Genomic DNA, 14626 nt, shown 5'->3' with positions numbered 1-14626 from the left:
CTCTGACTTCTAAATCAGACTGTACTATCCACCCAAGTAATAGTCATATTAATCAATCAATGGTTAGCAGTTCTTAGGCATTCAATGCCCTACTATGTGGGTGTATTACCAGCACACAGAACTCATACTGCTAGTGGTCACTGTTCTTCTATCCTTAAAATTTTAAGTGCCTTTAGATCCATTAACAATTAGTAATCATAAAATAATCTATAAATTACTTATTCATGACATTCACAAATAAGATCATATATTTAACACAAACTTAACTGAATAAGAAGTTGCTTTATTATACCTGACTAGTGTCCACTAACAGCTGAAAACTAAGAACAAGATGAATCACTTAGACTGTAAAGTAGCTGGGCGCGGTGGCTCAAGCCTGTAATCCCAGCACTTTGGGAGGCCGAGACGGGCGGATCACGAGGTCAGGAGATCGAGACCATCCTGGCTAATACGGTGAAACCCTGTCTCTACTTAAAAATACAAAAAACTAGCCGGGCGACGAGGCGGGCGCCTGTAGTCCCAGCTACTCGGGAGGCTGAGGCAGGAGAATGGCGTAAACCCGTGAGGCGGAGCTTGCAGTGAGCTGAGATCCGGCCACTGCACTCCAGCCTGGGTGGCAGAGCAAGACTCCGTCTCAAAAAAAAAAATAATAAATAAATAAAAATAATAAAAAAAAATAGACTGTAAAGTAGTACAGTCTGTTTTATGACTTTACTATACACAAAATATGAATCCAATACATCTCCATTTCTAAACGGTGATTTACAAGGACCAAATCTCCACACCTCCCATTTAATTCATGGGCTGTTCTCGGGAGTAGGCTTATAAAGGCCACAATACCTACTAAATATTTGGATTACAGCCATGTAGTATCAGCATCTGCACCATTTCATAAAAAAGAAATCCATTATCATTAAAAAATCAGGACAGCATATAATACTACTACTACACCTACTATACATCTGCCTCAGCCAAACACAATAGACCATCTAAAAGCAAATGTGCAATGTGGTAATATTAAATAATATAAATAACCACCATTTATTGAGTACTCAATACATTCCAGGAACTGCCAACCTGCTTTAATGATAACAACAACAAAAACTGCAGCTAACATTTATTGAGCCTTGATAATGAGCCAGGCAATGTTCTATGTGGTTTACAGAAATTATTTCACAACATCACACATTACAAATGGAGAATCCAAGATACACAGAGACTAAGTATTTCACCCAAGGTCATATTGGCAATTAAAAGAGGGGAGGGGAGGACAGAAAAAAAGCAGCAACGGAGAAAGGAGATGGGAAGGAGAGGGGAAGAGGAAATAATTTAAAAAAGGGAAAAACAAATTAGATACATTACCTATAAAACTTAATTGCCAAATAAATGCAAATATTAACTTTAAGAAAGGTCCTTGAACCTTTTCAAAGAAAAGTGTAAGGCAGCCATAAGGTTAAGGGTCTCTTATCTATACAATACAGAATCCTACTGAAAAAGCTCTTAATAAAAACGCACACTGAAGCAGCACATATACTAAAATTGGAATGATACAGAGAAGATTAGCATGGCCCCTTTAAAGAGAAAAAAATTAAAAAATATATATATACAATTTTTAAATGTATACTGAAACTACAAATCCAAAAATCCATGAAAGAAACAATGAAATCCAACTAATATTGCTCTTACGCAAAACATGGACAAACAATTCAGCTTGGAGATCCTTCAAATATTCACTTGAGATTGCTTTCCCACTTCAAATGGGGAAATAAAAATGACACAGCTTAGTTTCAGTTAATACTTGGTTACCTGCTGAAACTACATATAAGGAAACCAAAGAAGGGCAAATTGAATAAAGGTTTTTATGATGTGGATATCTATCCTGTAGAACTGAAAACAGACTATTTTCAAATGACTTGGAACACATCGAATGACAACTTGTGGTCCTCTACAACCTAACATCTGGCCTCTTTTTGAGAATGATGAAACTGAAACCCAGAGTTCTCACTGAAAGTTTTGGTTTCACAATTATTGAGGATCTCAAAGAGCTTTTTAAAAATATGGATTATATCTACCAACATTTACCACATTAAAATTAAAAATGGGAAAAACTTTAATATGTATTAATTCATTTCAATACAATTATAAATTTTTTTTTAAACTACATTTTCCTCAAAAAAATGAGTGAGAAGAGTGGCACCATGTTACACTTTTATACATCTCTTTAATGTCTGGCTTAATAGAAAGCAACTGGATTCCCAAAACCCACTTTTGCTTCAATTTCTTGCAACGGTACAGGTTACGTAGATTCTGGAAAACACAGTATATTCATGAGAGAGGGAAAAACATATCATGTCTTAGTATTACTATAAAATTAGTTTTGACCTCACAGACCCCTGAAAAGGTCTCAGGAACCTTTGGGGATCCCCAAAGCATGCTTTGAGAACCACTGATCTAGGATATGAAGTACACACTGAGAAACTATGAGACCTGGCTCCAATGCTGACTCACCCTGAGAGGAGATTAAGTCACTTAACTTCTCTAGATGCCAATCTCCTTCCCAAAAAGAAAAAATTGGCCAGGTACAGTGGCTTATGCCTGCAATCTCAGCATTTTGGGAGCCTGAAGCGGGCAGATCACTTGAGGCCAGGAGTTCAAAAGCAGCCTGGCCAATATGGAGAAACCCCATCTTGTACCAAAAATACAGAAACAAAATTAGCCAGGTATGGTGGTCCATGCCTGTAGTCCCAGCCACTCGGGAGTCTGAGGCATGAGAAATGCTTGAACCCAGGAGAAGGAGGTTGCAGTGAGCTGAGATCATGCCACTGCACAAACCATGGATGACAGAGGAGAGACTGTTTCAAAAAAAAAAAAGAAAGAAAGAAAAAAATCATTAAGAACAATACCTATCTCCAGTCTGTTAATCCCAGGTTTCATAATAAAGATGAAAACATACAGAGATACACTCTGGGGTCTTTGGAAGATTAACTTCTATATAAAGCCAACTTCCAGGGCCTCTCTCACATGGTGCTGTGGGTGGGGAAGGGAGGGTGCTTTTCTCCTGAGGGAAGACTGGAGGCTGACATCAGCCCTCAAGGATCATCCTCAGAACTGCCACGAGCTGGGCAGCCTTGTTTTCCTACCTCACACATTTATAGTAAAAATAAATAAATAAATAAAGTCAACTTCTCAGGTACTATTCAGGTGGAAGCTTCACCTGCCTGTCCCCAAACATTCTAGTTCCGTTCACTTGGCCCTTGCTAAATGAACTGACTGATTTGTTTGTCCACACTTAGAATAGACACTGAACAAAACATAACTTAACTCTTCAGGGTTAAGAAGTGGCTGCCTGTTTAATTCAGTCTATATAGCACCTAACACCATACTGACAACAAACTAAAATTCTTTTCAACAAATCTTAACTGAAAAGGATACCTCTGAGAATGGGAGAGCCTAAAAAAAAATTCTCCCTGAGCCATCAAGTTGAGTCCCAGTTAGTGAAATGAAACTGATGGAGAGGGAAGAACCAATACATGCAATAAAAGATTAGGTTAAACCATATGCAAGTGCCAATTTTATACATCAAGATGGTCAAATATTGGAAATTTCATCTAGTTCAACCTAAAAGAATGCCTTATTTTGTTAACACTCAGACTAATGGTGTTAGTGGCGCCAAAGGTCACTACTCAAATTTGAATGCATACATGGTGAAACTTTCCACAAAGAATTTTTGCTTTGTTTTTCCTTTTTGTAACATAAATATTAAAATATACTCAAAAGTAGAAAGGACAGTATAATAAACCTTCACATACTCATCACCCAGGATCAACAATTACCAATCTTTTACCAATCTTACTCCACAGATAATTTTAAGGAAATCCATTTCCACAGTCTCAATGTTCTTTTTCTTAAGAGTTGGGGTCTCGACCAGGTGCAGTGGCTCATGCCTGTGTAATCCCAGCACTTTGGGAGGCCAAGGAGGGTGGATCACGGGAGGTCAGGAGTTCAGAACCAGCCTGGCCAACGTGGTGAAACCCCATCTCTACTAAAACTACAAAAATTAGCCGGGTGTGTTGGTGTGCCTATAATCCCAGCTACTCGGGAGGTGGAGGTGGGAGAATTGCTTGAATCTGGGAGGCAGAGGCTGCAGTGAGCCGAGATCGCGCCACTGCACTCCAGCCTAGGCAACAGAGCGAGACCCCGTCTCAAAAAAAAGAGGTGGGGTCTCACTCTTACACAGGCTGAAGTGCAGTAGAGTGATTATAGTTCAATGCAGCCTCGAACTCCTGAGCTCAAGGGATCCTCTCACCTCAACCTCCCAAGAAGCTGGGACTATAGGCACAAGCCACCATGCTCTGCTATTTTTTTTATTTTTGGCAGACACGGGGTCTCATTTTCTTGCGCAGGCTGGTCTCAAACTCCTAGCCTCAAGCGATCCTCCTTTCTCAGCCTCTCAAAGTGCTGGGATTACAGGCATAAGCCACTGTGCCTGGCCAAAGACTCCATTTTTTTATGTATTCCATCCTAAAACCACCAGCCTGAAATCTTGTCTGTGATGGCACTGCAAATTCTCCTTTTTCAGCTTCCCTTTCAAAATCTTCCTTCTCTCACATTAAAAGGAGAAACACACCTGCTCAGTGATCCCAAACCTTAGCACAGCTCACTTCCATTCTCTGTCACCAAACAAAGGGTCAGTTTGAGTGTTAAGAAAATAACAACTGGAAAACAAATTCTTTTGCAAATCTAGTAGTTTATCTGCTTTCAACAATACTGAAGGAGGATCTAACCAGTTGTTACCAAAAATAATTTTTGGAGATAGATTGATTTTTGACACGTAACTCAGAAATAGTTCAAAGGATTGAGTGATGCTGCAATAACAGAACACTTCCCATTCCTATCCCTTACTTATATAATTAGGATTTATCAGTGCTTTATCACGATAAAAAAAGAAGAGTATGAAATAGAATTGGCCGGGTGTGGTGGCTCACATCTGTAATCCCAGCACTTTGAGAGGCTGAGGCGGATGAATCACCTGAGGTCAAGAGTTCGAGACCAGTTGGCCAACATGCTGAAACGCCACCTCTACTTAAAATTTAAAAATTAGCTGGGCGTTGTAGTGGACACCTGTAATCCCAGCTACTAGAGGGGGTGAGACAGGGGAATTGCTTGAACTCAGGGGGCGGAGGTTGCAGTGAGCCGAGATTGTGCCACTGCACTCCAGCCTGGGCAACAGAGGAAGACACATCTCGGGGGAAAAAAAAAATGCTAAATCCCCATTCTGGCAATAATAAAATATTCACCCATGTATGAAGAGCTCATTTCTTTAATTAAAAACAAAAAAAAGCCACAGTCCTGTGTATTTCATTGAGATACATTTCCAATAACTAAATTTTTAACAATCATTTATCAAAACATAATACCTTTACATTAGTTTGAATTATGTGATAATGGCAATGGCAAATTCTGTTTACTTCTGAATTCAATTAACATTTAGAGCCTCATGGTCACAAGACATTTTAACTTTTTTTATTTTAAAATGATATATTTTTAAAGTATGAGAAGTATGAGAGGGTGAACAGTTAATAAGACTTTCCAGTCTAAAAATATTTTTTATTCTGACAAAATTCTGGAGTACAATGGAAATATAACTTCAACAAGCAAACAGTTAAAAGAATTCATTCAATTTTTTAGAAGATGATGGTAGGAAACAAATTGCTGTCCACAAGTATCATTAAATACATAAATAAAAGTAACGAAACAGTTTAATTATTAAATGTCAACATTTTAAAATATCCTAGAAATTACATGCTATGCAACTATGTAAACACATAGAAAAAAAAAAAAAACTTTTCAGAATCAATACAAAAAATACATTGTTTTACAAAATTCTTTCAAGCCTATATGAGCAAAAAGGTTTGAAAACTGGTGGCATGGAGGCCGAGCACTGTGACTCATGTCTGTAATCCCAGCACTTTGGGAGGCTGAGGTGGGCGGATCACCTGAGGTCAGGAGTTCAAGACTGGCCAACATGGTGAAATTCCATCTCTACTAAAAATACAAAATTAGTTAGGAGTGGTGGCACATGCCTGTAATCTCAGCTACTCAGGAGGCTGAGGCACAAGAATTGCTTGAACCCGGGAGGCGGAGGTTGCAGTGAGCCGAGATCACGCCACTGCACTCCAGACTGGGTGACAGAGCGAGACTCAGTCTCGGAAAAAAAACAACAACAACAACAACAAACTGTTGCCATGGGTCATGTGTGATTTTAGCCTCTATTTAGATGGTATTCTGAAAACATGACCTTTGGTGACATATTTATTTATTTAGTTGTTGGGTTTTGGTTCACGCAATAAAGGGGGGTAATACGAGAAGGCATGAAACACATCTGGCTGACTGGGACATCTGAAACTAATAAATAGAGTAAACCAGACTGTTAACAAAACATTTTGTCTGAATGCATAAAAATCTCAAAAAGTGTTTAATTATATTTACTTTTAAGTACCAAAACAGGGCATAGTCAGACACCTGCTAGAAAATCTAACAGAATAAACTGTTCATCATCAGTTTAATTTACCCAGTGCCTACTGTGAGCTGGGCCCTCGACATACAAGTACACATTCCTTCAATAGTTTGAGCATTTTCCAGGGCTCAGACAGTGTTCTAGGTACCGACAATACTGCAGTGAACAAAACTGACAAAGATCACTGTCCCGCTGGAGTTTACGCTCGGGCAGGATGCACAGATAATAAACATTACAAATAAGAACATAATACAGGCCAGGCCCAGTGGCTCACACCTGTCATCCTAGAACTTTGGGAGGCTGAGGCAGGCAGATTGCCTGAGCCCAGGAGTTCAAGACCAGCCTGGGCAACATAGCAAGATCTCGTCTGTACTTTTAAAATATAAAGTTTTTTTTAAAAATCATACAGTATGTTGAAAAGGGACAAGTGCAAGAGAAAAAATAAGCAGAGCAAGGAAAGGAACATGGGGAGAGGGGGTCACAATTTTAAATAGAATGCGCTCGCAGACATAAAGATAGATATTTGCCTAATTATGACATCACTGTGGTAAGTACTATAGGAGATTAAGGCTCTCAGTGGGAATGAGGAGGAGATATCTAGTTCTCCCTCAAAGAGGTAGTGATATATGAGCCAACTCTTGAGAGAGCAAAAAGATGTTGGCCAGAATCACAAGAGGAAGAAGGGCTCTCCCAGTCAAGAGAATAAATAGCCCGTGCAGAAAGGGCACAGAGAGGTAGGTGCACATACACAGCACATTCAAGGCAGGCAGTAAACCTAGAGGAGGTAAGAGGGCGCCACTATAGAGAAGCTGGGCAGGTTCAGATCCAAGAGCTTCCATTTCTGCTGTGGGGGCCAAGGGAGCACACTACCAGCTCCTGGAGGCAGCTCCCAAAGGTGGGTCCACAGGGGCCACGCTAGAGACAGAGACCTATTGACACTCCCACAACAGGAAGAAAGGAAAGAGCAGAGCCGAGATCGGGGAAGGAGAGAGCAGCACAAACTCAAAAAGCTCCCGAGGCCAGGCGCAGTGGTTCACACCTGTAATCCCAGCACTTTGGGAGGCCAAGGCAGGCGGATCACGAGGTCAGGGGTTCGACACCAGCCTGGCCAACATGGTGAAACCCTGTTTCTACTAAAAATGCAAAAATTGGCCGGGTGTGGTGGCGCGCGCCTATAGCGGGGGGCTGAGGCAGGAGAATCGCTTGAACTGGGGAGGCGGAGGTTGCAGTGAGCCGAGATCACACCACTGCACTCCAGCCTGGTGATACAGTGAGATTCCGTCAAAAAAAAAAAAAAAAAAAAAAAAAAAAAAAAAAAAAAAACCGCAACTCCCAAGCAGTTAGAAGCAGGGAGACTCAGGGCCCAAAGCAATGAAGCTCAGGCCACGACGGAGATGATGGGGCCACTCCCTAAAGGGAGGAAACCTGTGAAAGGGACCGAGCAGTAGCTAGAAATACAAGTCTGGACTGGAGGAAATTCTAGCCTGGAGATACAGACTAAAAAGCCTGAGAAGGGAAACTAAAGGCATCAGAATGGATATGATCCACCTCTCTCTCTCTCTTTCTCTCTCTCTCTCTCTCTCTCTCCCCCTCTGACATACACACACACACACACACACACACACACACACACACAAAGAATAGTATCAAGCATAAAGAAGAGCACCAAGGATTTCTAAGCATTTCCTTTTTCAGAAAGAACTTGCTCACATGAACACTATTATTAATATTTTTTCATCTATCTTAAGTATACACTGTGTCAAACCCCCACAAATAACCAAAAGCAAAAAAAGCAGCTTCTTAAGAATGAGGCAATGACAAAAACGAGGCTGTTACAGATAACTTTTGGAACCACAAGAAACAAAATTATAATTCAAACCAAAGAGAAGTATTCCGAACCTACTCAAAAGATCAGGAAGGCCAGACACAGTAAATTCTAAGTCTAGGCCAAGTATATTTTCAAAGTCCTTCCCAATTTCCTTAAGCTAGCAAAAGATACGGAGAGATTTAAAAACACTATCAGGGCACCACAAAGTTAGATTTTTACGGCCTAATATTTTAGTAATTCACAATAACAACATATAAGCCAATAATATCTTTTAAATTTACAGGAATCCTAAGCAGCAAAGAACTACCCACAAAAAACAAGTTCGCTCATCTTTCCTGAGAGGTTGCACTTTCAACAATGCTTCTATATTAAGGAACAATGCAACAGCACTCTTATTTTAAAATTAAATAGTTTTTCAGCACTTTAAGAAAAATAAATACCTCTGAAGCAATTAATATATTCAAATTCAACAATCATTTCTTTCAAGAGCTTTTTTACTTGTACTGTTTTCACAAAAGTAAACATTCTATCCAAATGAAACATCAATTTCTTTTATAGAACTTTAGCCTGAGCCGGGCTTGGTGGTGTGCGCCTGTAATCCCATCACTCTGGGAGGCTGAGGTGGGTGTATCACCCGAGGTCAGGAGTTCAAGACCAGCCTGGCCAACAGGGCGAAACCCTGTCTCTACTAAAAATGCAAAAATTAGCCGGTCATGGTGGCGGGCACCTGTAAACCCAGCTACTTGGAAGGCTGAGGCAGAATTGTTCCAACCCTGGAGGCGGAGGTTGCAGTGAGCCAAGATCGCGCCACTGCATTCCATCCTGGGCGACAGAGTGAGACTCCGTCTCAAATAAATAAATAAATAAATAAATAAATAAATAAATAAATAAATAAATAAATAAAAGAATTTTAGCCTGTTAGCTAATTCACAAAAGAACTGGTACTGCTACACTCTTTTAAAAATAAAAATAAAAAGCATACTGGCAACAATATGAATTAAGATATATGAATGCCTTCTTCCATTTTATTTTATTTTATTTTTTTATTTATTTTAGAGATGGAGGTCTCACTATGTTGCTCGGGCAGGTCTCGAACTCTTGGCCTCAAGCAATTTTCCTGCTTCAGCCTCCAGAGTAACTGGCACTACAGGCAATAAGCCATGGTTTGTTTTTGTTTTTGTTTTTTGGGGGTTTTTTTTTGAGACGGAGTTTCACTCTTGTTGCCCAGGCTGAAGGGCAACGGTGTGATCTCGGCTCACCACAACCTCTGCCTCCCAGGTTCAAGCGATTTTCCTGCCTCAGCCTCCCAAAGTGCTGGGATTACAGGCATGAGCCATTGCGCCCCGCCAGCCACAATTTTTTTTAAGGTAGAGAAAAATAAAAGTCTGCAAGTGTTTTAACTTTTAGTAATTCATAAGAATTAACACTATTGTTTTTGTCATTGTACATATACTGACAACAAACACTTTTTTTTTTTGACACTGAGTCTCCCTCTGTTCACCCAGGCTAGAGCAGAGTGGTAAGATCTCTCAGCTCACTGTTACCTCCACCTCCCGGTCAAGTGATTCTCTTGTCTCTACCTCCCAAGTAGCTGGGAGTACAGGCATGAACAACTATGCCCAGCTAATTTTGGTATTTTTAGTAGAGACAGGGTTTCACCATGTTGGCCAGGCTGGTCCCAAACTCCTGATTTCAGGTGATCCGCCCACCTCAGCCTCCCAAAGTGCTGGGATTATAGGCATGAGCCACTGCACTGGCTGACAACAAACGTTTTTTGATGGTGAAGTGCCCTAAAGGCATTTCCTCTAAAAAAAATGTACCCTAATCACATTTTAAAGTTCTAGATCCTCTTTTCCCAATTCCCATTTCTCTCCTCCCCTCTCCTGATTTCTCCTCCCCCCACCCCACCCATCTATCTTTCCCCATTACACACACACACACACACACACACACACACACACACAGATCCTTTAAACATTTCTACCAGGGAGCAATTTTTTTTCATGGTGCTCACAAGTAGAAACATTTGCACAAATGGTAGGTTCCCTAACAAATCCCAAAAGAAGCACTCTTTTCTGGTATCAGTTACACACACATTCATACATAAACACCTATTATGTATATAGGCCAGTATTCTTATTTTGAAATGTATACTAAATTATATACACACTAGATATAAAATCCCATCACAAGTGTTTACCAACAAAATCATTTGGGTTATACCAGAATATAAAGCTGCAAAACACACGTCGTCCACAGTACTCCACTGTTTCCCACCCTCCCATTTCCTTTCCTATCCTGCTTCTGCTTTCCTGCCTCCTTTTTCCCCACCATCCCGCATAAACTCTAAGTCCCAGTCTGTGGCTCAGCTAACCCCATGTCTGACCCCTGATCTGTTTACTTCAAAAGCCCCTTTCCGCTCCAGCCTCTCTCTCCACCCATTCTTAGAGGGTTCTCTCAAATGTCACTTCTTTCATGAAGACTTTCCTGGCTGATTCCCTGAACCTGATGTGATCTCTCCCATCCTTTGAGCCGCAGGGGCCCCTCACTCGCATCTCTCTTACAGCACTTAATTTGACTGTATCATGCAATCATATATAACCTCTTGAATTACATATAATTATATCTGTATCCCTGTAGTCCTATGAGACCAGCACATAACATGAATACAGCTGAACTGTCTCAAACCCACATGCTCCTGTAACAAATAATGTATTTCCAATACAGCTGCCCATAAACCCACATCTATACCCAGGCCCTCTAACAAGAATATTTCCTACCTTAGGAAGAATCTAAGAAAGTTATCTGTCGAGAAACGTAACACAAAACCAGTATCCTAGTATTTTAACACATTGCCTCAATTTCCATAATGTCATATTACTTGAAAGTGAAAATAAACATTAGCTCAAGTTGTTAAGACATTTTAAAATAAGAGAAATGTGATACAGTCCAGTAGGAAATCAGATTTGGAATTAAAACTATCACCGTTTACCCCGCCTCTCTTAAATTCCTCTTGTCTTTTTCTCCAATGCTCCTAAACATTGTTGCTGGTAACATCAATAGATGTTTTGCTTCTTCAGGTGAGTAGTTTGGAGAATAGAAGCTTGGTTAAAAATAAGGGAAGTGCAAAGTGTGGATAAAAGTCAGTGCCAACGATGTAGGCATTTTGAAATCAATCTAATGATTTCTGAAAAGCATTCAGAGACTGCTATATAAGCCTGAGAGGTACATCTATGTTTTGAGGGTCTTAACAAATTTGTAATTTTAGTCCTTTCTAAACGAGTTAGTGTTTCACCTTTCAAAACATCTTTAAACCCAGTAATAATCCCAACAGTATATGCTGTATGTATTTACTCTGTCAAAGAATACTTCCTCTTATTTCTACAGCTCAACAACACTTAATTTCAGGATTCCATCCTCACATTGATCATCTCAACACAATCACTTTTTCTTAATTTTCCTCTCAGATTCAGTCCAAATATTCTTTTCTCAGGTGACTCCAACTGCTTTATTACAGTACCATCAAGGTTTTAGTAACTTACTCTTCTTTATTTGTCTTTCACACAGTCTCAACTGCTTCCTTATATTCTCCCTTATGTCTCCAATATAAAAAATGACATCAAATGAGACACAAAACCAGGAAGCACCTTTTACATTATACTGTATTACATAAATATTTTATTTCTATTATTCGTTCTCATGTTTTTGCTTCTTTCCACCCCCATCTCACCCGCACACCTACTTAGGACAATTTCTTCCAAATGCTTTCCTGCCAAAGGGCACTGCTTGCTACTTAGCATGCATTTATGTGAATGACTCTTTTTGAGACAGGGTATTGCTTTGTTGCTCAGGGTGGAGTGCAGTGGCACAATCATTGCTCACTGAAGCCTCAAACTCCTTGTTCCAAGCAATCCTCCCACCTCAGCCTCCCAAATAGCTAAGACTAGAGGCACACACCACCATGTCCACCTAATTTTTTGTTTTATTCTTTTTGTAGAGACGGGGTCTTGCTATGCTGCCCAGACTAGTCTCAAACTCCTGAGATCAAGCAGTCCTCCCACTTCGGCCTCCCAAAGTGCTGAGATTGCAGGTGTGAGCCACTGTACCCAGCCATGTGAATGATTTTAGGAGAATCTCCTAGACTCTCTAATTCCTTCTAAAGAATTCCCAAAAAAAGGGCCAAGCATTATGGTTCACACCTGTAATCCCAGCACTTTGGGAGGCAGAGTCGGGCAGATCACTTGAGGTCAGGAATTCGACACAAGCCTGGCCAACATGGTAAAACCCCATCTCTACTAAAAATACAAAAATGCCTGGCGTGGTGGCACATATGTGTAGTCCCAGCTACTCAGGAGGTTGAGGCAAGGGAATTGCTTGAACCCAGGAGGCAGAGGTTGCAGTGAGCCAAGATCGCACCACTGCACTCCAGCCTGGGCAACAGAGCAAGACTCCATCTTAAATAAATAAAATATAAATATAAATAAAAAATTCCCAAAAAGACTTTCACGAAAGCTATCATGGAACTGTGTTACCCAACTGTATGACCAAAAAGACCTAAAGAATCTAAGCAACTTTAATTTCTGGTTTTATAGATGAAGAAGTGGAAACCCAGAGGGGTTAACTGACTCATCCAAAATCACACAGATGGTTAACAACAGAACCAGAATTAGAATCCAGGTCTTCGAACCTCTTTACTTTTGTGTACTATTGGTGGTATTGGTTTTTTGGTTTTGTTCTTGCTTTGATTTAATTACTTTTTGCATTAATTTGGGGGGGTAATTTATTTCTGATTATAAAAGTAATGTAGGCTCACCAAAGAAGATTTGGAAAGTAAAAAAATGAACTTAAAAAATTGCTAATTCACTTTTCAAGTATCACTGCCTCTCACATACCCTCACTCAATACAAACTATGTGTCCCAAAACTCTTCTTCATGGATTTATATAGCCCCATACTCAATGTTGGTCACCAAATACCATAATTTTTGTTGTTGTTTTCCTTTTTTTTTTTTTTTTTTTTTTTTTTTGAGACAGAGTCTCACTCTCACCCAGGCTGGAGTGCAGTGGCCCAATCATGGCTCACTGCAGCCTTGACCTCGCAGGTTCAAGTCAGCCTCCCAAGTAGCTGGGACTACAGGTGCACACCACCACTTCCAGCCAATTTTTGTATTTTTTGTAGAGATGGGGTTTTGCCACATTGCTCAGGCTGGTCTTGAACTCCTACGTTCAAGCAATCTGCCCTCTGGCCTTCCAAAGTGCTGGAATTACAGGCATGAGCTGCTGCACCTAGCCAATACCAAAATTCTTAATTTCAATTATCAACAAGTTTCCTGATGACACCGAGATTTAGAATATTTCTGGCCGGGCGCGGTGGCTCAAGCCTGTAATCCCAGCACTTTGGGAGGCCGAGACGGGCGGATCACAAGGTCAGGAGATCGAGACCATCCTGGCTAACACGGTGAAACCCCGTCTCTACTAAAAAAAATACAAAAAAACTAGCCGGGCGAGGTGGCGGGCGCCTGTAGTCCCAGTTACTCGGGAGGCTGAGGCAGGAGAATGGCGTAAACCCGGGAGGCGGAGCTTGCAGTGAGCTGAGATCCGGCCACTGCACTCCAGCCCGGGCGACAGAGCGAGACTCCGTCTCAAAAAAAAAAAAAAAAAAGAATATTTCTACCATGGTATATCAGACTTTAATTCAAGTACAAGTCATCTTCCTTTTCTTTGAGTGATGCTTTTCTCAGCTACATATCAATGTTTAAAGAATACATGTAACTAGAAAAGTGGCACGCATACAGCCACAAATCCAATGAAGTCCAGGCCAATTTATATCATCACCTACAATGCTGAAACATGATATATTTTGTGTATCTTAAAAACAAGTAGCTGAGGTAAGTAACTATAAACATACTTTTTTCCTTAAATTTTATGTATATGTTAGTATATGAATACCTAAGTCTGAATGACCTCTAGCTAATAAGTAGTAAAATTCTTGCAGAGTAGAAGAACTAGGCCAAATAAAATTGTGCTAACCAATATAGCAGCCACTAGCCATGTATAACTACTGAGCACTTGAAATATGATTAGTCCTACCTATTCAGTAAATGGTGTTGGGGAAACTGGCTAACCATATGCAGAACAAAACTCGACCCCTACATCTTTCACCATATATAAAAATTAACTCAAGATGGATTAAGGATTTAAATGTAAGATCTCAAAACTATAAAAATTCTAGAAGAAAACGTAGGAAATATCATTCTGCAATGCAATAAAATCAAGAGTTGAC

At 40.3% G+C, this 14626-nt stretch overlaps 1 protein-coding gene and 2 non-coding genes across 6 annotated transcripts in view; 2 read left to right on the top strand and 1 right to left on the bottom strand.

Moving 5' to 3' along the window:
- The window catches only part of PPP2R5E (protein phosphatase 2 regulatory subunit B'epsilon), a 179705-nt gene that overhangs the window by 106122 nt on the left and 58957 nt on the right, over positions 1-14626 (bottom strand). The window lies entirely within an intron of this gene.
- LOC115897824 lies at positions 1512-1614 on the top strand. The gene has a single exon (XR_004057609.1). It is a non-coding gene; the product is annotated as a U6 spliceosomal RNA (small nuclear RNA).
- LOC115898033 lies at positions 3010-3151 on the top strand. The gene has a single exon (XR_004057795.1).

This window comes from Rhinopithecus roxellana, chromosome 5 (genome assembly GCF_007565055.1).
Source record: "Rhinopithecus roxellana isolate Shanxi Qingling chromosome 5, ASM756505v1, whole genome shotgun sequence".
NCBI lineage: Eukaryota > Metazoa > Chordata > Mammalia > Primates > Cercopithecidae > Rhinopithecus > Rhinopithecus roxellana.
The sequence above is the reverse complement of the archived record's forward strand: the minus strand, read 5'-3'. Positions and strand labels throughout refer to the sequence as shown.